This window comes from Sus scrofa, chromosome 8 (genome assembly GCF_054392235.1).
Source record: "Sus scrofa isolate SSC_HxYL_T2T_F1_AM1 chromosome 8, Sscrofa_HxYL_maternal_Yorkshire_Landrace_v2.0, whole genome shotgun sequence".
Classification (NCBI taxonomy): domain Eukaryota; kingdom Metazoa; phylum Chordata; class Mammalia; order Artiodactyla; family Suidae; genus Sus; species Sus scrofa.
Genome location: NC_139390.1, coordinates 36,751,307 through 36,779,013, shown reverse-complemented (window position 1 = coordinate 36,779,013; position 27,707 = coordinate 36,751,307). Strand labels below are relative to the sequence as shown.

The 27,707-nt window shown below is 36.0% G+C and overlaps 1 protein-coding gene across 3 annotated transcripts in view; it reads left to right on the top strand.

Moving 5' to 3' along the window:
* The first annotated feature begins 1,431 nt into the window (after positions 1–1,431).
* The window catches only part of COX7B2 (cytochrome c oxidase subunit 7B2), a 358,064-nt gene continuing 331,788 nt past the window's right edge, over positions 1,432–27,707 (top strand). For 2 of the 3 annotated variants that reach the window (XR_014812380.1, XM_021101167.2), the window contains exon 1: positions 1,471–1,587. The gene's annotated coding sequence lies outside the window, so the exon portion shown is untranslated. Of the gene's footprint in view, positions 1,588–27,707 lie in introns of all 3 variants that reach the window. The other variant, XR_014812379.1, reaches the window with a different exon arrangement.

Genomic DNA, 27,707 nt, shown 5'->3' with positions numbered 1-27,707 from the left:
TTCCAATTTGCAGCATCTAAATTTGGCAAAAACTTCAAAAGATCATAAATAATGGAAAACTTATTTTTATGAAGCTTGTCTCATACAAATGTTTGCTGAAGATTGTTACTCTAAGTAGAGGCAAAAAGACAGTACTTGGGAAAATATTTGGACTGGAAAATTTACATATTTTAGGAAAAAACAGAAATGAGATTTTCTATTTAGCATAACTTCTCTGAGTTTATTTTGTTAACTAAATTACCTAAATTACCTTTTTTTTTTTTTTTTTTTTTTTTTTGTCTTTTTAGAGTCATACCCGTGGCATATGGAGGTTCCCAAGCTAGGGGTCAAATTGGAGGGTGCAACGCCAGGTCAGAACCGCAATTGCAACCAATACCACAGCTCATGGCAACAATGGATCCTTAACCCACTGAGCAAGGCCAGGCATTGAACCTGCATACTCAAGGATACTAGTCAGATTCATTTCCTTTGAGCTATAGCGGTAACTCCTTAATTAAATTATCATCTACAGTGAAAAGTAAATTAATGGTGCCAAAATTTCCCATACATCAACCATAAAATACATATTTGAGAAGACCCTCTGCAATTAAAAAAATTGAAAATAACACCATATTAGAAATGTATTCTTCAGAAAAATACTAGTGACCCAGTATTACAGATAATAAAAGCTGAAACTATTTAAAATACATAAACACTCCCAAGAATTCTCATTCTGTTACTTTTAGTGTGCATATTATTATTATTATTATTTACTATGTCTGGTCACTTATGATGGAGCATGATAATGTGAGAAAAAAACAATGTATACATGTATGTGTAACTGGGTCACCATGCCGTAAGGTAGAAAATTGACAAAACACTGTAAACCAGCTATAATGGAAAAAAAAATCATTATATATAAAAAAATAATGTGCATATTATAATGAAGATAATTTAAAGTTTTTGCTTATAGTGATTTTTTATAAATAATTTTCTTACAAAATGAATTTTGAATTGTGTTCTTTATAAATTCACAAATACAAAATCTCAAAAAAATTTAATTTTATTGTCCCCCTTTCCTTTCGAGTCCTAATTTGTAAAGCAGATTAGTTACATGGTTATCATAATTAACCTGGACTGCTTAGGAGAGGTCAGATACACTATAGGATTTGTAGTTCACACTGTGGTTACAGGAAATCTCAAAATTTCTTTGTAACCAAGTGGGCTTAAGATGTAATAGAACCAGTAAATTTGTTAAAAGACTGCAGTAACAAGGAAGGAAAAGATCCTGACTGCAGAGACTGCATTATGTTGAGGAACGGGAACACCTTGTCCCAAAGCTGTTTCCTTCAGTTGGAGGGACATATAAAAAACGCGGCTAAGGGTAACGCTTCTCTTTTTCTTCCTCCCTGGAGGGGGAAATCAGCTATCTGATTGGTCAGTTCCGAAAGCGGAAGTCGGCGTGTGTGACCCGCCCCTTCCTTTCCTCTTAGGGAGGAGCAGTTCCTAAAGTGCACAATTTTACTCCTCCTCTCCGGGCGGTAAGGTTGATAGGTCCAGAATTTGCCTCTGCGTTCTCTTCTGTTGGCTGCCGTTTGTCTGTCCTTGGTAAGTCTAATTCTGGAGTTCCGTATGAGTAAGTCTGCTGTTGTAAGCCACAGTCTTAAACATGTTTATTAGCAAGTTGTAAGGATATATTTTGATTTTCTTGCTTTTTTTTTTTTTTTTCATTTCTTTCCAGGGACCCTTTCACACTCCAACATCTAGGATATAGAGTGGGTATAAAGAGAAAGCGTAAAAAGAGAATTCTGTGTTGTGGAGTGTTTATGGAGTAAAACTTCGGGCATGCTTATGGCATGGCGGCAGTGGGAGGTGTTAAACTTTGACAGTATTGGACTAGGTATTGACCACATATTCTCTGTAGTGGGTTGTTGCAGCTTATGGCGGTTTTATCTATAGACGAGTGGCTGTTTTTATATAAGCAAACACTCATTTCTCATGAGGAAAGTCTGCAGTCTTTGTAAACAAAGGCAGGCATTTGAGAGACTCAGCAAGCAAAATCTGACCAGGACTACTGAGACACCCATTTTTTTTTTTTTAAGGGCTGTATCTACAGCATATGGAGGTTCCCTGGCTAGGGGTGGTATTGGAGCTACAGTTGCTGGCCTACACCATAGCCACAGCATGTGGCGTAGCCGCATCGGCGACCTACATCACAGCTCAGCACTGACGGATACTTTAGCCCACTGAGCAAAGGATAGAACCCGCATCGTCATGGATGCTAGTGGGGCTTGTTACCATTAAGCCACAATGGGAACTTAGAGACTTCCAGAAATGTCCTTTTAAAATATATCCTAGCCAAATAGTGGTAACGACATGACCTTAAACTCTGCACACCTGATTATTTTATAAATAGCCTTGCCTGAGTTGAGGGTTTTATTATAGAGAGTCTTTTCATGTACTATCCTTTTTTAGGTCTCAATGTGTTTTACTATTTCCAGCAGTACCTACAGGACATACTTAGTGCCAAGCTTAGGTTAGTGGCAGAGAAAGTCTGTTGAAATTTTTTGATCTTTTATATTGTTTTGAATCCCTTTCAGAGTCAAGAGGGAATGTTAGAGGGGCAAATCTAGGAGTCATGTGACTTGTCGGTACACTTAAAGGTTGCTCCCATCTTTTGATAGCAAGTGACTCTGAATTTGGTAATTTCATACAGTCTGACCATAACTTTTCACTGCTGAGATTCAAATTGTGACTCGACCCACAGGAGATTGATGGCTATCAAAATAAAAAAAAAAAATTGGGGACCTTACTCTAAAGAACATATATCTTCTTCTAAAATTCAGGATAAGAAACGGTTCCATAAAATTATTGCAAAAACAATGGCTAGTCAAAAAAATGCAAAAACAATGGCAAGTCAAAAAAGCTGGTGTTTGGAGTGCTTTAGTTGTAATCCTTGATTTTTCTTAGGAATTTCAGGTGTTAGTGTAATTTAAAACTTATACTTCGGGTTATAATAGAACAATGGAAGACTGGAAACAAACAAAAAAATAAGCTGGAGGAAAATAAATTTTTTTTAGAAGAAAAAACTTGAGAAATTAAGGAGTGAATTGAAAAAATGATGTAGAAAACACTTTGAAGTTCAAATAGACATCTATAAGAGAGAAATGAGGATTCAAGGGGATCTAAGTACTGTGCGACGGAATCTTGGAAAAGGGAGAGGTGTTAGCTGTTACTAGACTGAGATGGGGTCCCAGGTCCCAAATTAATCAAAAGGAGAAAGAGGTAAGATCTTAAAATGGAATGACTCCTTCAAAGAGAGTTAAGAAGCAGGAAACTATGGAGAGATCACAGATAAGAAATGGTATAAACTGCATGAGAACAGAATCTTTAAGAATGAGAGATCTAGGAAGATCTGTAGAATATGAAAAGTATTATTAGGTGATTTTTCAGGTAATGTAGTCCTTGTAGGTTTGTAGAGATATAGCTTGTGCCTTGAAGGAGCATGTTCAATAATTAGGACTAAAATACTCAACATTCTGTAATAAACCTCTAGCAGAAAACAATGTGAAAAAAATAGATATATATGTATGTGTAACTCAATCACGTTGCTGTACACTTGAAACTAACACAACATTGTAAATCAACTATACTTCAAAGAGAATTAAAAAAAAAGAATTAGGACTCAAGACAAGGCTCAGCAAGATAAGGCATATTGAAAGGAGCAAGGTGAGAACATGAGTTAAGTTTAAGCTTAGATGGGCTTGATATCAGTCTGTTGGGAGAAAAGTTTTTTTCGTGGAATTATCTATCTCAGGGAAGTGGAGGAGAAGAGATTTGTTTAAATATTAGATGCTTTTAGTAATTTAGTGATTTTGTCTCTGATGGTAGGAATGATTCTGGAATTTAAAAAATAGGGGGAAAATAGAAAAAAACCTTAATATCTAGAAAAGACTTAAAAGGAAGGCAAGTATTCATTTCCAGCAAATAGCAATAATCCTTTTTATTTTGGAGAGGAAATCAAATTAATAAGCAGGTTAAAGTGTTAAAAAGTTAAAACTTTCTGAAAGGTGTAGGAGGACAGAATAAAATAAAAAGTAGAGGCATATTTTGTTGCTGCAGAAAAATGTGTAACAGAAAAGAATGCTATTCAAGGTATGAACAATTCACTGAGGAAAGACACTGCCTGCAGGAGAACATGGAAGGGGTATTAGTTCTCAGTGGTCCCCTAGGGTCTCAGGCTTCAGAAGCATCAATTGCAACTTCATTTCGGGAATCTGTTGAGAGTGATTTTCCAGCCAAAACAAACGGGATAAGAAAGAAGCCCTCCCTGAGAGGCACATTGCACCAACTTCTGTTCATACTAAGAGGTAATGGAAAGAGCCACTGTGGTATAGGACGGGAAATATCTGCTTACTGGAGATAGTAGGCCCTGTTTCCTAAGATAGTCTCTCTACTTCCAGTAATACCAGAGTGCCAGAAACTGGGATTAAAGGAGTAAAAGGAAATGAAGAGGTTTTTATAATATGTTGCAGAGGAAAAAATTGTACTTCAAATAAAATGTGATGATCTTATTGCAAATGTTTAAGCTTTCCTGGAAGTCAGGGGTGTCTCAAATATCATTCTTTAAGAAAGGGAATGCTATGCTAAGTGTATCCTGCTCCCAGATATGATGAATCCATAGGGTCAGAATTAATGTATTAATAGATGTTTTCTGGAATCTGTGCTAGTCATACAAATAAGCATCCTGATGAAGCTGAAACCAAGAATATTTCCAGGTCCCTTCCTTTAGATGGTTGATAGTCAATTCTGGTTTCTGAGAACACAGTGTTTGGGGGGATATAGACTCTAGAACCTGGGAATGTCTTGTATTTACTTTTCTCAGCTGAGGGGCCAGTTTTAAGGTTATGTATTAATTTACTATTGTTTGAGTATTGGATGTATTGAATCATACATCCAATACTCAAAAATGAATAGTTCACAAACTGAGGTGATCTTAAAAAAATATGCAGTAATAAATCTTATTTCTAACCTATCCTTTGCAAGTTTTATTTAGTTGTTTATCAAACATTTCTATAACACTTAGTAAATGCCCAATTCTGTCCTATGTACTTTGCAAATATTAACTCATTTATTTTGTGTCAATCCTATGAGGTAAGAATTCCTTTAATTCCCATTTTATAGATAAACATAAAGAGTTTAACTGATTTGTAAGTAGAAGACAGACCCAGGCAGTCTGATTTGAGTCTAATTTGATAAACTCTTTAGTAGGTCCTATATTATGTATGCCTCCTGTGTCGTTTTTAAAAGGCAGATTCATGCAAATATGAATATATATATTTAATTTTTCCTTTTCTCTTCAAAAGAAATCAAATTTTATACATTGTTCTGCACCTTTTTTCTCTGAATTGCATATTCTGGAAACATTTTCATATCAATATGTAGAGTCTCTCGTTCTTTCTCATTGTATAAAATATTAATAGAGCTGTAGTATTAATACTTTGTTATGTGGATGTATCATAGTTTGTTTAAATAGGCCCCTGTTGATGGACACTTGGGCGATTTCCATTCTTTTGTGATTAAGAATAGTATTGTGGGAGTTCCTGTCATGGCTCAGTGGTTAACGAATTTGACTAGGAACCATGAGGTTGCGGGTTCGGTCCCTGCCCTTGCTCAGTGGCTTAACGATCCGGCGTTGTCATGAGCTGTGGTGTAGGTTGCAGAGCTGTGGTGTAGGTTGCAGATGCGGCTCAGATCCTGCGTTGCTGTGGCTGTGGTGTAGGCCAGTGGCTACAGCTCCGATTAGACCCCTAGCCTGGGAACCTCCATATGCCACAGGAGCGGCCCAAGAAATGGCAAAAAAGACAAAAAAAAAAAAAAAGAATAGTATTGTGGTAATAAATAAATGTATGTACTTGTCATTTTTGCTAAGTGTATATCTAGTATAAATTCTCAGAACTTGAATTGTTGGATCAAAAGATAAATGCATATGTAACATTGTTTATATATTGCCAAATTCCATACATTTCTTACCATTTTGCATTCTGCTTACAATATGCTTCTTCTTAGCCTTGTCAACTGAGTATTATGAAATGTTTAGATTTTTGCCAGTCTCATAGATGAAAAATATTACTTCAGCATTGTTTTAATTTGTATTATTTAATAATTATATATGAATGAATTAAATATCTTTCCATTTGTTTAAGGGCCACTTGAATTTCTTTATTCTGTGAACTGGCTCTCCTTTGCCCATTTTCTAGGGAACTTTCAGTGTTTTGTTTCTGTTTGATATCTAGCTGCTGTTATTATATGAGGGAGATGGACATTTTGCTTGTGATGTGAGTTTCTGATTTTTTTTTCCCATGCCAGTGATTTGTTTTCTGATCCTGCTTATTTTTTTTAGTGTAGTGAAATATATCAATATTTTATTTTGTGAGTTTTGAGTCATATTTAGAAGCGTCTTTCTCCAAATCTGTAAAGAAATTATGTTTTCTTTTGGACTCTCATGGCTGCAGTTTTTTTCTTTTATACGTTTAAATCATTGATTCTTTTTGAGTTTATCAGTGGTCATGGAGTATGATATAGATTCAGCTTTATCTTTTTCCAGATGACAATTCTTTGGACTCTTTAAAACGTAGCTGGTGAAATCCTGTCTTTGACCTGATATAATTTATGAATTCCTGGATTCATACTCACTTCAGGCATTGAAAATGCCTCTGAGAGGAAGTAGAAGAAATTCGTCAACGTGTGTTTTGGACTTTCTCCTAATAGTCTGATTTTAACAGCTTAAAGCTGCAGCTCACAAAGGCATGGAAATTTGACCATAGACTTTAATTCTTTTGAATCTTAGAATTTTTTCTGTATGAACTTTCAAGGTGACCTAATCTTTGGACTTTAAATTCTTCTTTGGAATTTAATAATTTAAAGAGGTTATTTTCAAATTTGGGATACCTCTACAATGTCAGAATTTTATTCTTAGAATTTAAGCCATTTGCTATAATTATAGGGCCTCTGATAGAAATGTTGAATAATATGCTAGTCACAATTTGGGATAAGAAATAGAACTGGTAATAGATTTTCAGCTTTTTATATAGAATTATTACAGATTTAATTTATTTTTATTTATTTATTTATTTATTTTTTACCTGTTTTGGAGGACTCTGGGCTCAAAAATCTAAACTGCCACCAGTAGTTCCAGAAGGATACCCCAAGTCATTGGTGGAATGGGTGACTCAGTGGTGGAAGCAGGAATGTCTTGATAGGTTACTGATTCCTTTTTCAGGGGAATGCCACTCCCCTGGCTGAGCTGAAGCTTACTGATCAAGCCCAGTAGTTGAGGAGAACAGAATGCTAGAGAATATTGGTGTGTGGGAAGGATTTTAGAATGCTTCCTCCCCACTTCTGATGTTTCCTTTATGTGTAAGATCCCTTGTCATAACATGTCTGGCCTCTCACCCTAACTTCTACCGGAGTGGTTCAGGGGATTATTTGATTATTGACTTGAGAAGAAGAAACAAGGAGCTCCTTTTTCTCCAGTTGTTCTTGGGATTGAACTGTCTTCAGGAAGATAATCTGCTCTCCCATTTCCAAGGGTGAGAAAGGCCTGTCCCCATAGTACTTTGATGAGGGAAGCATATGTCCCATACTACTGCTAAGAAGGAAGCAGCATACTTTTGGATTCAGTACCAGAAAACACATTAGAGATAAACTGTACTCTCCACTACCTGCTTTAATCAGATGCAAAGGTAATATTTGGATTTCCCAATAAGCTAACTAGTTTCTGTCTCTTAATTCTTTAAAAATTGAGTAGGAGTACCAATTATTGACCTTCCTCACATTCAATTCATCAAGTTAGGAAGCCCATAATAAGCACAGTAGGATGATGGAACTAAAGTTTCAGATGCTATGTTACGCCTCATAACTGAGATGGGAATCAGTTTAGCAAGGGACATCACCATAAAGTGCATTTAGGACCTGCTCCAATAACAATTTATGTTTGACAGCCATGTGGAGGGAATGTATTCAAGTTATGTGTCCCTAAGATCTCTGCAGAAAAATGAACAAGGATCATACACATACTGCCCTTGATGCCTTAATATTACATAGACTTTTACAGAAAACAGAGTGAGAAATCATTGAAGGCCTAAATTTAAAAATCAAAATTAAAGTTTTGTGGCAGGCTTAGTTATTAGAACAGAGATAATGAAATGTAGACAGACACACAGTAAGTTATTATATTGTACACCTGACTTTTTAGAACTGCCTATGCTGTTACACGATATTGGGTTTGGGATTTTTAATATTAATCTTTATTAATTTTATTCTGAATCATCACTTGGGTGTTTGTATCAGTGACAGATTTTTATTAATAATAAAGGCACTGCCTCTACCCCTGGCCCCAGCTTTAAATTTATGGTAACATGATGAAAGCGAGGTCAGTTGTTCTACTCAAGTAGCCAAACTGTCTGTAAGTAAAGACTGTGAAAAAAAACATTGTTTTCTCTACTTATCAAGGGGTAAGGAGCTATCTGTCTCCTCTCTTCCTGAAAAATATCCTTGGGAACATGATGGACCTGATTCATAACCATAATGGAATGTAAATAAAATCTCTCTGGAAGTCAGATAGTTTTGTATATTTCAAACTGAGAAATGTCTCTAAATCCTGGGTCTCATTTGTCCCTGAAATGTGAATACCTAGCAATAGTCCCCAGTACTTAGACATTCCTACCCTAGGAAGTAACCTTTTGGCTTTGGAGGAGGTAAGTCTTATTCTTTTGGATAAGGGCAGTTTAGTACCATCATTAGGAAAACAAATGGCCACAGATATAATCCTGTCGTATATGAACTTGTTTCTAGGAGAAAAGAAAGAATAGATTCTCTAATTTTATAGTGAATTTGTTCCTTTGTTGCAGGAGGCTTGGACTTTTTATAGGAACAATGAGGAATCCAGGATGTTTTATTTCCCCACACATCCCTTACATGATTTTTCTGTCATTTCTGCTGCATAAAGATGTTAATGCTGTACTTGGGCATAGCAAATACTTCACAAATTATAGCTATTATAATAATTATTATGCTTATTATCTTAAGATCCTTAAAAATGCCTATATCCATGTTGCAGAAGGAACATTAAAATGGGAATTACTTTTGAATTAATTATTTCACTTATGAAATGAATTTGTGGTTGAAATTTAGGTTGGATGGTATCTATCATGAGCCTTGGAATCTGCGAGAAGAATCTCCTTCTTCCTCATGGAGTCCACTGTTTGGTTTACAACTCACTGTCCCTCCCTCCTTAGTTAGGGAGTACTCCCTGCCTACACGTACATACATACATACCTGTACAGCTGTCACATACACACATGCACATGCTTCCTTAAAGTGCACTAGTTTTCTCTTCTCTCTATGGTTTTATCACAATGGATTTTATGCCTTCTAAGGCACTGGCACTTTATACCCTACTAGTAGCTAAACCCATTATTTGGGTAGTGAGCTTTTATTCACTTGCCTGTCTTTACTCATCTTTTAGACTCTAGTTAGAAGGATTCAAATTTATCTTAATGTCTAATATAATGACAGATTTTCATGTAGACAGAATATGATAGTATCTAGCTAGAAAGACCAAGTTATTTCAGGTGAAGTGGAATATAGGATATTGTAAACCTATAGGAATTGAAAAAGGAGAAGGATCAATACAAGTTGGAGGATTGATGATATTTAATGGGGAAGATGGTACACAATTTGGATCTTGCTTTTTATAAGAAGTAAAGAAAAAAGACAGTATATCCGGTATGGAAACTAATATGAACTATGACTTTACAGGGTAGTAACTTTACAGTACACTGTGATTCACTGATTACTTTTATGATTAGAGAACAGAAGGAGAATTTGCTGTCAACAATGAACCTATGAGTTTAGAACAAAGAGTTTAAGATAGATGCTATGGGTAATAGAGGATGAACAGAGATTTTAAACCAGAAAGTGAAAGAATGAAAAAACAGTACTCTAGGAAAATTGGTCATTGAAAAATTGAATGGAGAGAGATTGAATCAGGAAGGCCAATTAGGGAAATAGTGGAATAATATAAGCAGTAAAGGATGAGAACATCTAATTTAATTTTGACTTTTTGAACAGAGAATTCAAAGGAATAACTAGCAATTCTTTTAGACTTAATTTATGAATGGAAGGGAAGAGGCAATTCAGAAGTAACTTTTTTTTTGGAAAGAAGTATATAAATTTGGAAGGGAAAGTAGCAAATTCATTTTTGTGCATATTTGGATATTGGTCAGTGGCTAAATACAAGAAAAAAATCTATATAGACATTGAACATTCGTTACTGGAATTCTAGGCAGGAGATAAAGGCTTAAAATTCACCAACCCAAAGGAGATAGCTAGCAGTCATGAGAGTGTGTAAGCCTTTAGTTTTAAGGCTAAAGCATATATTTTAGAGGAATAGCTCTTGGAGGGCTAGGAGAAGAAAAAGAGAGGTGAACGTCAGAGAACATAGCCAGTATACTTAGTGAAAATAAAAAATTTGTGATGTCAAGTTAATGCGGTGTTGTATGCCTATTGATAACTAATGTTATGGCTAGACTAGCTTTTTCAGTTCTTAATATGGTTGCAAGATGTCATTGGCAATAACTCAGGAAACTTTGAAAAAAAAAGATTTATTATTTACAATCTTGGCAATTATGTGGAACACTTGGGGCCACTCATTGAGGGCGCAGTAAGAGAGAAGGAGTGCATGGTTTTAGGATTCTGCTTTTATTGGGATAGAAGGTGAGCCCCTAGGGTTTTGGTGGCTCACTCTTTACTAGTGGATTTAAACATAAGAGCAGAAATTTAACAAAGGAATCTGGGGTGAGGCCTGGATCTTTATCTAGTAATATGACTGGGAATATGTTTGAGATAGCTATCTTTGAAGGGAATGCCTCTTTTAAGTGGATGCCTGGGTAATCAGAGCTTAAGTCAGGCACTTGCATTACAAAAAAGAGAAAACAACTGTCAGGGCTTACACTGCACTGGTCAGCTATATCAAATTTTGATGTGAAGTAAAAGAAAATTAGGTCTGAGAAATCCTGATTAATCTTCTGGTTTAAAGTGTTACCCCATGTGGGGTAGGTATGAAATGAGGTCTGAACTTTTCTATCCATGTAAATTTTCACGTTAAACTACTATCACCCATTATTGCAAAATGATGTGTCAGATAAATTGTGAATGAGCTATTTAGGTTTGAACAGCGGAGAGGGAGGAGGAGTAGCAGTGTGAGTGGTGATAGGAGGGCAGTGCTGAGTTGGCATCCATAGGGGTTATCCTGATAAGTGCTTGAGAAAACAGACTTGTGTAGGGGAGGAAAAAAATTTCCCTCAACCCTTCTAGGTTTTTGGCTGAGACACTCTGTGTAATAAAAAAGAGATTAACAGGAGAAAAACTAATTTAATTTTGTGCATACATAGGACTCAAAGATATGAAATCCAAAGAAATGACCAAAACTGGCAACTTTAATAGCTTTTAGGCAAAGAAATTGGACTGAAATAAAAAGGCACAATGAAAGGAGTTCCTGCTGTGGCTCAGTGGATTAAGTATCTGACCTAGTGTCCATGAAGATGTGGATTCGATCCCTGGCCTTGCTTAGTGGGTTAAGGATCTGGCGATGCCACAAGCTGCAGCGTAGGTTGCAGATGTGGCTCAGATCTGGTGTTGCTGTGGCTATGGTGTAGGCCAGCAGCTGCAGCTCCTATTTGGTCCCTAGCCCGGGGAACTTTCATATGCCACAGGTGCAGCCATAAAAAGAAAAAAAAAAGCACAATGTAAAAGTTGAATTAAATTTTATTCAAGGACCGTATTGAGAACTATAGCTTGGAAGACAGTCTCTCATAGCTCTGAAGAACTGCTCTGCAGGGGTAAGGGAGGGACTAGGATATGTATGGACTTTTTTGCTGGGAAAACATGTAGTCAAGCATGAAAAGATTACTGCTAATTACAAGGAATAGACATCTCAATTATTTTAGTGCTTTTCCATGTATAAGAAAATGTAAGAATATGGGATCATTGAAATTTCTCCTTAAATGTGTATTTTAACTCTAGGGGCCAGCATATCAAAAACAGAATGCTTCCTGTGTTTCTCCATCCTGAGCTCCCCTCAGGGTGCACTGTTGTTGGGCACTGCGGTAGTAATGGCTTGATCCTTATAGAACTGGAATGGCAGGCAACATTATTTTTTATTCACAGTGCCCCTTTTGGTCATAAATTTACATAAAGTAACTTACTCCTAGGATAGGGGAGGATTTGGTGATAGGCCATTTATGTGCTATACCTGGATTAGGCCTTGTTAATAACCTAAAATTCTCTGGAGCATGCATCTTAATAGTCTGTTTAGATCCGGAAAATGCTTTTTCCTTGTTGCTTCTTCCTATATCTAGAGTTGCAATATTATAGTTAATTTTATGTGGAGATAAATATATGGTAAATTGCCTAAAGACACTTAGCAACCATTAATTTTGTTGGAGGTCTGGTTATACAATGGGTAATGCAAGAGAAAACAATCATAAAATAGACAAGATATAAGTAATATAGCTAGTAATACTAATAAGGTCATAGTACAGCAGAGAGACACAAAGCATAAATAATTTTAAAACAACAAAGAACAAAATAAAACAATGATTAGTATAACTAGTTGCAATGTGAATCACAGTAAGCCACCTGGGAGAAGCCAAGTTCTAGAGGGCTCAGAGAGAAAAAAATGTTTCATCTTCATTTATAAAATAATCCTTTATCAACGTGCTATAGGTCTTAGAAGAGGAAAGGATTTCTGACAAAGTAACATTTAAAAAAAATCATAATTTTGTATATCATATTTATCAGTTCATTCAGCCCCATGTAATTAATTTTTGTTGGTTTGGATGAAGACATCATGTTTTACACAGAATTTCTTACCCAGTTCAGTGGTGTGACCTAAAAAAATCATCAGAAACCTATATTTGTCAAAAAGTCCTTTTTACGAATCTTCTGGAAAATCTTCATTTTTCTAAAAGCATCAGAGTAAACCAATGACTGTCTATAAATGATGAAAGACTTCAAATGGCATGGTTAAAGATCTAATTATGGTGCAATTGACAAACTTGGTTATTTCTGTGACATACAACATTTTAAGATAATAACTATAATTATGACTGATGACATTATATCAGATTTTTAGGAATTCCATATAATTTCTGGAATATCTAGATTAATGGCATTTACCCATTCACTATAACCTAGGGAGGTTCATTACCACTTTTTGGGCAATGATTTCCGTGTAATTTCACATACCAAATCAACCTAATTAATTTAATATCTTTCTTTAGGATGTATCAGGGGCTCTCTGAAGCATCCCAAAGTTAGCTAGAAGTCAAAAGAACATTTAGAATTTGATTTGAGGAAGTTTGTCCAAGATAGCAAAGTCCTTTAAAAGGGCAACTAGGGTCATAGGCCATAGTGAGACAATACTTATTCATTCAACCAAAGTGGCAATACAAGAGTTTAAAGGCAAATACAGAAAGTTATGACAGATTGCTTAAAAGGTAAAGAAAATTTACAACCTGTTATCAAAAGGAGCACAATATTCCAAGAAAACTTTGTTCTTTTAACGCAGAGAGGAAAACAAATTCTAGTTTTGTACCAGCTTACTTTTAATAGTGAAATTTATTTACTCAATTCAATCCTAATCTTAGCCAATCTTGACTATGCATAAAATTCTTTTTTCAGGATTTCTTTTCCACAAACCTTCTGTTCCTTTCTTATTTACCTTCAGATTTTATCCTATGCTGTCCCTTTCTTTTTTTTTCTCCAGGACAAAATTACTTCTTTTCCTTTAACAAAATGCATTTCCAGTCCTTATATCTTTTATCCTTTCATATACAGATGATTGTATTATTTTAATCGTTTTAATTACGTGTATTAATTGGAATTGTCTTTTAAAACCTTAATTTCTAGTGAAAACTAAGAAATAAACACTTTTGAATTGTTTTTTTCTTTGTTTCTGTTTTTCTTTTTATGGCTGCACCTGTGGCATATGAAAGTTCCTGGGCTAGGGTTCACATTGGAGCTGAAGCTGAGGCCACACCACGGCCAGAGCGCACTGGATCTGAGCTACATCTGTGACTTATGCTGCAGCTTGAGGCAGTGCCAGATCCTTAACCCACAGAGCAATGCCAGAGATTGAATCCACATCCTCACAGAGACATCAGGCCCTTAACCTACTGAGTCACATTGGAAACTCCTGAACTTTTTTTTAGCATTAGCATTCTGTAGATTGGCAAACTTATAAATATTATTTATGATTTCTAAAAAATATACTTTTTTAAAGAAAATATTTCAGTATCTAACAAACATTTTTATTAGTAGTCCTAAACATATTTTCTCTCAAAAGGAAGACTATGTTCAGTAATTAGTGCTTCAGTATCTCATTTTATTTGGGAATGATGAGGATATTTAATAAATTTCCATCATTTAACTTAACTTAGCAAAACTCTAAATTTTCAAGTTACCAAAAATCTGGAAACTATTTTTTAGCAGGTATACCATAAAACATAATCATTTTTTAACAATTCACCTAAACCCATTTATATCTATTTAATTCAGTTTTCCCCAATAGTTATGTTTAGATTAGCCATAAAAATTTCATAAGACATTAAACCAAGTCAGCCATCACCCCAAGCTATTTCTTTTGCTGATAAATTTTATAACAGATAATATGACCTTATTTGATTTTAATATAGGTGCAATAAAAGTAACACATTTCTGTATTAATAAAACAACCTTAAACTTTAATACCATATTAATTGAATACTATTTTCCAGATCACATGAACTTGGTTAATTTCTGTTGCATTTAGAAATAATTTATAAGCACTTGCTTTTTAGTGAATTAGAGTTCTTTAATGAATTTCGATGATACCAGAAGTAGAGATGTATCATATTTATAATGTACATACAAATGTATAAACACCTATAACCAGTGATCTCATAGCTTCACTTTAAAACTTAGTCATGAATCAGGTATTACAATATAAACTTACTAGTTTGTAAATAACAGTTGGAATAAGTTAAATTTGCTCAGATGACTAAGCAAATTTAGATTTTTACTATTTGTGGAAAAGACTTAAGATTTCTATTTGTCCTTGGTAAACCTTTAAGTAAACTGTGAATTAGACTTTGAGCAAGAGAGCCTTTCCAGCAGTTTGTACTTTTTTTTTTTTTTTTTTTTTTTTTTGTCTTTTTGCCATTTCTTGGGCCGCTCCCGCGGCATTTGGAGGTTCCCAGGCTAGGGGTCTAATCAGAGCTGTAGCCACCGGCCTATGCCAGAGCCACAGCAACATGGGATCCGAGCTGTGTCTGCAACCTACACTACAGCTCACAGCAACGCCGGATCCTTAACCCACTGAGCAAGGACAGGGATTGAACCCACAACCTCATGGTTCCTAGTCAGATTCACTAACCACTGAGCCATGACGGGAACTCCATAGTAGTTTGTACTTTTGAAAAGGTCTGTTTCTATTTTTTCTATGATTTAAGGTCCTACCTGATTGAGTTAATTAGGCTCAGTCTCTAGTCATTGTGGACTGTATTTAAATTTCTCATTTGTAGAGATTTTCAAGACAAAGTCAGTTGCTTTTCATTCTCTGAAGAACTGGCTTGCCACTTAAATGATATCAAAACATTGATTTACCAACTACGTTTTCTTTAACTTTCTTCTTTAGATCAGTGACAGTGTTTCCAATTAAACTAGAAATAAGAGGTCTATGTTCTAGAATTTTAGGGTTCATTTTATTATGCCTTCAAAAGCTTGCACAAAGCATTCAACAAAGACACTCTTTCTAGAGTGCACAAGTTAAACCCAAAACAATTCACCCTTGAGACAAAAACAAAAACAAAAACCAAACACCCTTCCCCTCAGATTTATATATCTACCACTCAGGCAGTATTAATTAAACATACTAAAGGAAACCAATAGGGTTACAAGAACCCATACAATATGAAGTAAAACCTGAGAACTGACATTCAGAGGCTAATGGAAATAATAGAGGTGTGTTTTCTTGTTTGTTTGGGTTGTTTCTGTTTTGGTGACTGTAAAGGAACCCAGAGTAGACTTCTCTCCTTTGCTTGAACCTCACAAGAATCCAGAGCCTTGGTACCAGCAAGGGTCATTTGTGCCAGTCTACCCCCTCAGTGAGGCCAGGTGATTAGACCAATAGCTCTTGGATCTTAGATCTCCTGCCATAGGCTGATGATCCCAAATTTCACTCGGTGATGAGTAAAAAGATACCTGGCTCTTCAGCTGAGATACACTGAGGAAGAATTACCCAATTGAAAGATACTAGGGTTTCCCCCCCAGTTGAAGGATACCGGGGGAAAGCTCCCCAGTTGAAAGATACTGCAGTTTGCTCAATTGAAAGACACTAATCAATCTGGCCTGGGTAATTAGGGAGGAAACTGGCCTAACATCTTTCCTAAATGAGGGGCATCAGAAAGTCAGCCTCTAACACCTCAGTCAGATTCATGTACAGTATATACAGAGACCAAGCTTTCAAAACATAGAACAGAACCTAAGAACAAAACACAGAACTGAGGATCAGGTAGAACATTTTCTTTTCAAAGGCACAGGGAGAGAAATGCAAGCTCCTCCTAGAAAGGTTTTTGTTCCTGTAAGGTATGGATTCTGAAAAGAAGTTTTATCAATCCAGCTTTCTCCAACTTTGTACATGAAAACCAGTTTGTTAGTGTCAGAAAGAGGCCCATCTTGACCATGAGACTTTTGCAAAACTTGCAAATATGTTTTGTATTGATTGTATACGAATGGTCTGGTTCCTAAATTAGTGTCTTCTAATACCCCCAGGGGCAAAGAACTACTTTGTTTCTTAGCAGAAGTCTAAGTGATGTTTTTCTGCTTAGCATTTCCTCCTATAGAGACAAAGAATCCCAGCTGAGCTGATGTTGAATTGATGTTGTTTTGGATAAAAAAATGAGAAGAAATCTGAAGAAAAGATCACTTCTTTTTAAAGACTTGTAACAAGAGTAGTGATAGTGGAAGGCAGGGGAAAAAGGAAGTTGGAAACTTAATTTTACAAAAAAACTAGCAGTTCATGATAGGGCCCACAGCTTGAGTGACCTGTATTTCCAGACAGTTGCCCCTGTCTTGACCCTGTTTATTTCTAGTTCTGTTGTCTGTGCCCCTGGGGTAAGACAAGGACAAAGGACAATTGGGAAGCCAGCCATGAGCCACAAAATAGGCCTTCAGTTGTCATTTTAATAGATCTATCATTTCACCTTAATTTCATTTCCCTACCTCCAAGAAAATATCTTGTTTTGTTAAGTTCACAAGCTGACACATCATCCGAAGAGAACTATTTGTTTTCCCTATCTTCTTCACACAAATATTGAGATTATTCCTGCAACAGTAATCAAGATCTTCTGTCTTTGGGTTGCAAAAAAAATGCATTCAACTGTGCTTGAACAAGAAAATTGAAATTCAGCAACAGATGATAAAGCACATTCTCCTCTTTCAGTTCTTCCTGCTGGTATCACCAGAACTGCATTAATGAAAGTGCCTGTTGCTTGCTGTTGACAAAAATGCAATATTCATTTAATCAAAACTATGTATTAGATGTGTTGTAGTTTACTTCTATTATAGAAACTTGTGCTTTTTAGTCCATTTTTTATCAGTGCTAGCATAGTACAAAATGAACCAGGAAAATAGTCTTCAGAGAAAGGTTTTTCCCTACTAGCTTTAATAGAGATACTTTGAAACTTCTAGAGGATGATCAAATCTCAAGTTTGATTACCTTGTCTATCTGCCTGCTATAACCTTTTTATATTACTGGTGTAATTATTTTAGGAAACAATCCTATAGATTTATTAGCATTTTTTAATGCTAGGTTTAATTATTTGTTGCGTTATTCAGTATGCAAGTCATGAAATTGCCACTGGGTACGTTTGCCAATAGTGCAACCACCACAATAATAAAAGGCGTCCAAAGATAAAAGTAGGTTGGTACCTCTGAGATAGAGATTTCCATAAACAAAGAACATGCTGCAGATTTTTCTTTTTCCTCCATCGTACAATCTCATGGGCGTGCTAATAGTGAAATGATAGTCAAATTTATAGAAACGCATGGGTAAGGACAAAGGAAAGGTTCATGTTCCTATACACTCCGTAAATAGTTCTTTTCCGCCAGCTCTGTAACAGGCCAGTGGCGCAAATCTAGGCAACATTTTGAAGTAGGAATATTTTAACTTTAGGTGTCTCTAGACTCATCTTTGTGTGCTTAATAATATCTTTTTCCAGAAGCCTCATTGATTTTCACTCCCTTCCAAAATTATTTATTCTCAAGAGGAGACAAAATCCATTCACACTGAGGTTTAAAGGAAGGTGGCTCTCTGAGACAAACAGCCCTAGCTTCAAGCCCACTTTTCATCATTTTCCAGCTATGTGATTTTATTTATTTATTATTTATTTATTTATTTGTTTAGTCAGTCTGTGCTCTCAGCATGCAAAAGTTCCAGGGCAAAGGGTTTAACTGTACCTCAGCAGCAACCAGGGCCACAGCAGCGACAACACTGAACCTCCAGGGCACTCCCAGCTACGTGACTTTAAATGAATAATTTTTACCTCAAGGAGATGAGATTTTGGTGCAGCTTGAGCTTATACAAATTGGGGGGGGGGTCTTTTTTGAAAAATACGAAACTGTAAACTTTTAGGTAAAAAAGTAAATGTTTATACTTATGCATTAAAAATGACCAATGCAACAAAAATCGGAAAAATAAATTTACCTAGGCATTCACCAACTACATACGTTCATAAATTTTTTTTCACAATAACCACAACCAGAAAACCTTACCAAAATCACTGGTGGTCTGGGGATACAGTGATCTACTTTGATTCGTATTTTCTGAAGACGTAGGGGAAATTTTGATTTTATCTCCTTCTAATGAGTTATTTTTTTCCCTGATAATGGAAATTGATGTGGGAAATAACTGCAAAGTATGAGATGAGTAAAGCACCATTGAGTAAATCACCTCTTAAGTGCACAAAGCACTGCTTCCACATAAACTACCTTCTATATAAACTACTGTCCCCAAAGGAACGCCTATGCAAGGAATGCATGTCTTGGTATACTCAGTTCTTGCACATGGCCAGCCCAGTAAAGACCTTTTGTAAGATGCGTCATAAAGTCCATCAAGGGAAATAGGAATAAAGATACATGACAGTGATTTAAAATATGTCTGCTTATACTGTTTACCTGTATTAACTTGTAATGTTCTTGATAGGCTTGTCCCACTTGTGTTATCAAAAGTATTACTGAAGTTTAAAAACTTATGTGATACTGCTTTTCTTTTCTTTTTAGGCTATATTATAATCGATAACAGTAATACCAATAGTCCCTACAGATAATATCAAAGTCAGGAAGACCCACAGGCTACAGGAGTTAGCGAGGAGGATTCCTGACCCTCCTGGGAGGAACGGTGTTCTTTCTTTTGACATTGATGCTATAAGTAGGCTGTTCTTTGGAACTTTTGGTTTGTCCTCGATTATAGTCCTTAGTATTTGGCTCTCCTAAAGGATGGCCAACAATAGCTAAAAATAAATTTAACTGAATAGGGTGAAAGAGTAAGGAAATAAACGAATACGTAAGAGGTTTGTTGCACAGAGCTGGAACAAAAAAAACCTCCCTACATCTGAGATTCATTTTCTCTTCACTGCATCAGAATAACATGCCTGAAATTTAATTTGGTTTTACAATGCTCACAATCAAGCTCTGCTTTCAGGATGTGTTATTCTGAAAAATCTGTGTCTCTTTAGCTTGTGCTGAATCCAGTGTCATTCCCTAGTGAAACAAGCTGGAGGAGAAGGGAAAGAAGCAAGAGTGGGCTCAGGTAAACAAACTAATCTACACAGAAATCTACAACATAAATTTCAAAGGGACATGGAAAACTGAAATTTGATATAATCTAATGTCTTTTCTCTAGGGTTCTGAGATCAGAGCCAAGACAAAGAAATTTTACATAGTTATATTATTGAAAGTGTATTATCTTATACCCTGTATTTAGTTGGCTCTGGGGTTGTCTTTCTTCTGATTTCCTATTTGTCTCATTGCTATCCGCTTCAGTCCTCTCTGTTGGATCCCTTTCCTCATTCTGACTTTAACTGTTGAAGTATCGTGGGACTCTGTCCTTGGACCTCCTGTCTTCTTTAGGTGTATTCACTCCCTAGGTGACCTTTTAAATTACCTTCTTGACCCCGAAGTCTCCCCAGCTTCCATCTCTGGCCTGAATCTCTCCTCTGAACTTCAGACCCATATCTAACTGTCTGCTTAAACATAACATATCTGAATTTAAATTCTTGATTTTTCTCCACTAGGTCCTTCTTTCTCAAAGTGTTTCCTTTTGAGTAAATGCTAACATCTAGTTGCTCAGGTTAAAAAAAAAAGGCATCACCCTTTACATCACTCTTCATTTCATTTCCCACATCAGCAAAACTCTTGGTACTGCCTTTTTGAAATTTATTCTGAATCTGACCACCTCTCTCTGTTTCTGTCATCACGGCTTTCATTCAAGTCACCGTCTTCTGTAGCCTGAACACATGAATTATCCTCCTACCCCTTGTGTCTACTCTTGCCTCCATTTATCTATATATCATACATAGCCAGAAAGATCCATTTAAAATGTAAATATGCCATTACTCTCAAATGCTTTCATATCACATGCAAATAAAAAGTTCTCAGAGTTTTTTGGTAGTATAGTGGGTTAAGCATCTGGCCTTGACACTGCAGTGGCCTGGGTTGCAGCTGTGGCATAGGTTCGATCCCTGGCTAGGGAACTTCCACATGATGTGGATGTGGCCAAAAAAAATTCTCATTATGACCCAAAGGTCTTATACTGTCTGCCTCCAGACTCACTAGTTTCTATCCTTAGTTACAGTTCTCCAGCTGCTTTGCTTTGCTGGAAGGACTTTACCCCAGAGTCTTTGCACTTGCTGCATCCTCTGTCCAGAGTCATCTTCATCCAGATGTCCAAGTGGTTTGTTCTTTTATTTTATTTTTTTCAGTCTTTGTTTGTCAGCTTGTCAGAGAAAACTTTACTACCTGTCCTGCTCAAAGGAGCACCTTTACCCTGCTTTATTTTTCTTCACATCTTTATTTACTGTCCACATCTCCCAGTAGAATATAAGATCTATGTGGAAAGAGACGTGGTCTGATTTATCTTCTTTTATATGCTCAGGGTCTCAAAAGCCTGGTGTAGTATAGGCATTGAATAAATACTTAGGTAATGGATGAATAAGGCATCATTAATGTATTAGGGGCTCCACTTGCTTTATAGAAGCATCCTTTCTGTTGGGATAGGTGAAGGGAGGATATCTGTGGCTAAATCCATTATAGTTTCCAGGCAGTTGCCAGACCCGGATTTTAGCAGCTAATCTGTACTAGAACAGAAGCCAAATCCTTGTGATTATAAAAACATGGCATGTACTGAGGGAGGCCTTAGACTTCAGTTTTTCAGACACAACAGAGTAACATAAAGCTTTAGGACTCATTCCAGATTCTACTTAGTGGGGCTTAAGTCCGCTATCCTACTACCTTTAGCCAGATCCATTATTTCCAGAGCTGGGCTCAGCTGGCTGTGCTGGCTAGAGGTTTCCCTGCTTAGGTGGATTTCTTAGCATTTATACTGGCATTTAGTCCTCTGTATAAATCATTTTTGTCCTCATAATAAAAGTAACACAGAGTAGATTAATGAGGAAACATTGTAAGAACAACAATTGTAGAAAAAAGCAGAAAAGTAATCATTCAAAATTTCACTATTTAGAAACACTTAATTTTGACGCATTTCTTATTTATTTTGGTGTCTTTGTTTATTTTTATTTTTATTTTTATTTATTTATTTTTTTTTGTCTTTTGTCTTTTGTTGTTGTTGTTGTTGCTATTTCTTGGGCCGCTCCCGTGGCATATGGAGGTTCCCTGGCTAGGGGTTGAATCGGAGCTGTAGCCACTGGCCTACGCCAGAGGCACAGCAACGCGGGATCCGAGCCGCGTCTGCAACCTACACCACAGCTCACGGCAACGCCGGATCGTTAACCCACTGAGCAAGGGCAGGGACCGAACCCGCAACCTCATGGTTCCTAGTCGGATTCGTTAACCACTGCGCCACAACGGGAACTCCTGGTGTCTTTGTTTATGTTTGTATGTGTGTGCATGTTCACACAGTTGGGGTAAGCCAACAATATTTACTGACCACTACTTTTGTTCAGAGCCCTTTGTTCCTATCCTAATAATATTAATTTTAAAAATGAGGGATTTGACTTTCTGTCCTCATTTATGAACTACGTTCAGAAGGCATTCCTTTCACATGAAATTGGGCTTCATTCCTTCCACGTTACCATTACCCTGTGCTGAATGTACCTTTGTCCCTTTTGTCATATCTATCTAGTCCCGCTCCCTCTCTGAGAGGCAATACCTGTGGCAGCCTGCTCAGACATATTGGAGCAATATTGGAAAACAGAATTCAGTCAGTGAAGACAGGAGAGTAAAATGTGTGTGTCCCTGACTTGAGGAAGAGTAGAGTAGTGCTGGAGTGTCAGACCTGCTGGATATAGGGAAGAGTTGAATGCTAAGACTATTGTGACAGAACCTAAATCCAAGGAGCAGGTCTCTAATAGGACCATATTTGTAGATCCAAGGCCAGACCTAACAAAGATATTAAGCCTGAGCCAGAGAGAATGCAGGTAGTAAACACAGCAGATGATGGAAACGCGGCAACTTTTTGTAAGGGTGGCTGAACTAGTTCTACCAAATGGATCTTTCCTCCATGTGTTTGTTTAATTAATATATGGTCATTATAGAAACACTAGAAAATGCAGATGAATAGCTGTCCACGTGCCTTAAAATATCTCTTGGTGCTTGCTTTGTGGTATTCATAGTATCTAGGGTGGAGATTAGGGGAAGAGATAGAATTGGGGTGTAGGAAATATATAAAAGAGACAAATAGGAAAGATATGCCATTGCAATACAACCATTCAAGAAGAAGTACAGTAATCTGTTATCTTTAGAAATATAGTAACTTGTCCATCACTGTTACTTGACTTTTTATGTATTACTTTTGTGATTTGAATCAAATCTATTATTTAAAAAGTACTTAAAATCATAAATTGGCATTAATAAGCTAGAAGTAGACCATGATTTAAATGCTGCATATTTCCTATAATCCTGAAAGAATTTATTGAAGTCTTGGTGGAATGCAGTGTCCGATACCTGAAGGTACCCCCTCTGAGATACCAAAGTCTTTTCCTCCAAGGAAAGTGATGAGATCTTACGGCCCCTTCTAAGAGACACCACACAATGGGAGTACACTCTGCCCCAGTGTACAGCTGAAGGACATCAGGCAAACTTTTCCCATAGATGTCTGACTGGCTAGGGCTAGAATGAAATTTTGCTTCGTAAATGAGTCTTTGCTTTTTCTTTCTTTCTTTTTTTTTTTTTTTTTTTGCTAATACCCTTGAGTTAGGAGGAAAGGAGGACATAGTATCTTTCTATGGAAAATACACATGAAAATCTATCCCCTAAAATGTTTTTCAGAAGCAAATTAACAAAGTGAAACATAAAGATTCTAGAAGAGACGAGATTTACTTCTTCCTTCCTCCCTCCTTGCATTCCTTGCTCCCTTCCTTTCAGTTTGATTTGTATTAAACCTCCTAGATTGAGGTATACTTAATGGCTCCTGCCTCTTGTTAGAATCCTAATGCTAATTGTTTTTTTTTAAAGCCAATTATAGGAGTTTCTGCTGTGGCACAACGGGATCAATGGCATCTTGGGAGTGCTGGGACTCAGGTACAATCCCCTGCCTGGCACAATGGGTTAAGGATCTGGCATCATTGGGTCACATCTGCAGCTTAGATCTGATCCCTGGCCCAGGAACTCTGTATGCTGTGTGGTGGCCAAAAATTAAAAAAAAAAAAAAATCCAATTGTATTTCTATGTTGCTGAGAAGATTTCTGCCTAGAGTATAAAACACCTGCTTGTGATTTTTTTCCACACCAATTAACAGTTCTGTCCAGTAGGTGGACTCCTTCATGTACACAGATGGGCTGCCTTTTTCCTTTAATCAAGTGTTCCTTAAATCTGTGAAAAGGCATGTCCTCATATTGAACTTTTGGTTTCACCAATTTATTTTCCGAAAGGCTGAAAATAGATTCTGGTATACTGCCTATTCCTATTTGAGAAATAACTTCATCTTTAGTTCCTTTTCTTTTGTTTCATTTCATTTTTGTTTTAGTTTATATCTTGACATTTTTATTTATAAATCAGGGCTCTTTTTGCAGTAACTACATTTACCATCTGCATTGGATTATTTAAAAATAAACTGCATATCTGTGCTTGTATTCATCATAACATACAAATATCTGAAGAATTATGATTAATATATACTGACACCAAGGCTTAATAATTGTATTTGTTGTGAGAATAAATCTGTTTATGGTCTCTGTAGTTGTTTTCTTCATATCATTCTGGAGCAATTTTTTTTATACATATATATAATGTGTTTTTCAACAAGAACTCTAGCACGTAAGTCATTTTTAAGCCAGTCCCTGCAACTTTAGCTAATTACTGCCTCTAGGCCCACTTGAAGTCAGGTGTCTTTGGCAATTTTTCTATGACCACTAGGATAAATTCAGGGTCTCATGCTAGGTTATGAGTCTTTTGTGGTCCCTAAAATCTTAACTTTCACCCCTACTCTTTGAAAAATCTTATTTTACTATTTACTTATAGACTAAAACATTGTCTATATGGTGAAAATTTCAATAGTTGACTCAATATATTTATTCTAACATGAAAATGAAATCTCTTGACCTGGAAACCCAGTTTAGGATAAGCCTCATTTAGATAACCTTTATATGTTGTTTCTCTGTGACTGAGCCAATGATGATAGCCTGTGACGTAAAACCAGATTTCTCTAACAATTCATTGCCTTCTCATATTTAATAGGTTCTACCTCCAGTGGAAGATTTAAATGTCAAAGACAAGTAGAAAAAAAGACAAGCTCTTTTCAGTATAATCAAGGCCAGTTTTTCTGGTTTTATTCTAGGCTGTAAATTTATTGAAGGAAAGGGTTGTATCTTATTCAACTTTATGTTTATCCTACTATCTGATACCAAACATGGAGGCATAGTTGAAGAGACTGTATTTTATTACTTCGAAAATTGAAAAAACTTGGATTAGAACTTTCTATTAAGCAAATGATTAAGGATGTCATTATAGAACAGAAAAAAAAATTGTAAAACCCACACAGATATTTAAGACAGGTAAATACAGTCTTGAATCATGATTCCTTTTATTGTCTGATTCTGTACATGTTATTGAACCTCTTGGAGCTTCAGGTTTCTAAGTTTCTAAAATGGAATTAGAAATATTTATAAATGGTCAAGAATAAGATGTTACATAATTTATCCAATAATATGTTATGTAAAATGAAGATTCAAACACAGCTCTTCTGATTTCTTCTGTATAGCAGTGAAATTGTCTTTGTATACTTTAGGTACTTAGAAAGGACAGTGGTTAGAAGAGTATTCATAGTAGTCATGATAATGCTGTTCCAGGATCATATGGGAAAAAAAAAAAAAAGACAATACTGGAAACTTTATTCTGAAAGCAGATATAAATTTTGAGACCTTTCTATGGTCTAAATATTTGTGTCCCCTCAAAATTTATAAGCTGACATTCTAATGCCCAGCGTGAAGGTATTAAGAGGTGGGACCCTTGAAGGGGTGCTTAGGTCATGAGGGTGGAGATTAGGAATGAGATTAGTGCTGTTAGAAGAGACCTCTCAGAGCTCCCTAGCCCATTCTTTCACGTGAAGATACAATAAGAAGTCTGTGACCAGGAAGAGAACCTTTACTTAACTGTGCCAGTACCTTCTTCTTGGACTACCAGCCTCCAGGACTATAAAAAATACGAAAACTTTAGTGCAAAAATGTGCAAAGATAGGAGATTGTGAAAGGACCAAATCAAAGGGGTAATTTTCTGAATTAAGTCAAATACCAAGGCATATACAAGATACCAAATCTATGAAGTTAATGCAAAAAAGCAAGAAGAAAAAAATTGGAATTGTCAAAACAATTGATAATGTCCTTCACACGGGTAAATATTTCCTTCTAGAATTAAATATTTTAATCCGGATGTGATATCAATTTAATTATACTCAGAATTGGTACTAGCCTTACCTAGGATTCAACTGTGAGTATGAAAATATAATGCACCCTGATTTTTTTAAATAAACATTTATGGTAAAGATTTTATTTCCCACTGCTTGTCAAAAAATAAAAATAAAAAATAAAAAAATAAAAGGAAAACTGACGTTACTTTTTAATAAAATTATAACCTTCAGGTTAAGTTGCCCGAGCCCAAGTGAAGGATGTTTATTAAATGTCTCTTCCCCATTACAAAACTCATCACAGGTAATGAGGAATAGTAGAGCTATGCAGTAGTAACGATGGTTGCAGACAGAAAAGGTTAAGAACCAGGACTGTAGAATTCTTCAAGGAAGTGGACAGGGTCTACTATTTGATTCTTATTCTTCTCTGCAGGCCACTATATCAAAAGGCATTCAAAGAATTGCTTTCTTTTAGGCTCTAACTAGTATCCTTTGGGTCTTTGCAAATCTATAGGCTGCATTGGAAAAACCTCAACTTACATGATATCTTGTTCAAGCAGTACTAGAAAAGCATAGGAAGTAGCAGCCCCAGGCTGTCTGTCTTTGTCAGGACTCCTCTTGAGATATTAATGTAAAAGTTTACTAAACTAAAAGTTGAATTACAACCCATGTTCCATTAGACCCGTTAAAATGGTTTATACTTCAGGGTAATTTATCAGACTTATCATCTATTGGCAGAGTTTATAGTGTCATAGAGACCACATGCAGGTGGAGTTGAAGATAAAAATCAATAATCTTTGCATTCTTTAGTTGCTTTTGTCTTTGAGATGTGGCAGGAGTAGTGGTGAATAAGAGCCAAGTAAGCTGAGACTCCATTCTTTCTTTTAGAGTGATTTGGAATAAGATCTCAGCTCTTACATGGGTGTTTTTATAACATATAGAGTTTAGAAAATAGAGATCTTTGGTTATCAAAGAGATGCTTTTGCTCTTGTTATCCTGCAATACATGCATCTAAAATTCTAGGACTTTTAGTAAAAAATTTCTGCATAGCTTTCAATCAGTTGCACCAGCCACTTCTTCGCAACATCTCTCTCCATTTTTTTTTTTTTTTTTTAAATTTTTTTCAGAACATCTCTTGATCAGTAATGTACATGATACTGGAAGGAGAAGGGAGAAACTTTCTATATGATAGGAATGGAATCTCTTAAGAGATTACGAGAGATGTCTGGTTGCTGGCCCAAAGTTTTGAACTATACCATTTTTTCTAATATTTCTAAGAAAGTGTATTTTTATAGTATTTTATTTATTTAATTTTTTTGAGTTAGCAAAGATAAAATCAGTCCACCATATTTGAACTCTAGCCAATCATTACCAGGCTAGACTGTCTTTCTGAGATGATTTTTAAGAAATAGATTTGGAACAACCAAAGTTTTACTAAAATTAGTTGTATTTAACACTGAGTAGGTATAGTGACTTTTCAGAAAACAAAAAAAAAGTTTTCAGCATAAAGCTTCACATTTCTTGTTGGTGCTTACATCAGCCTTTCCCA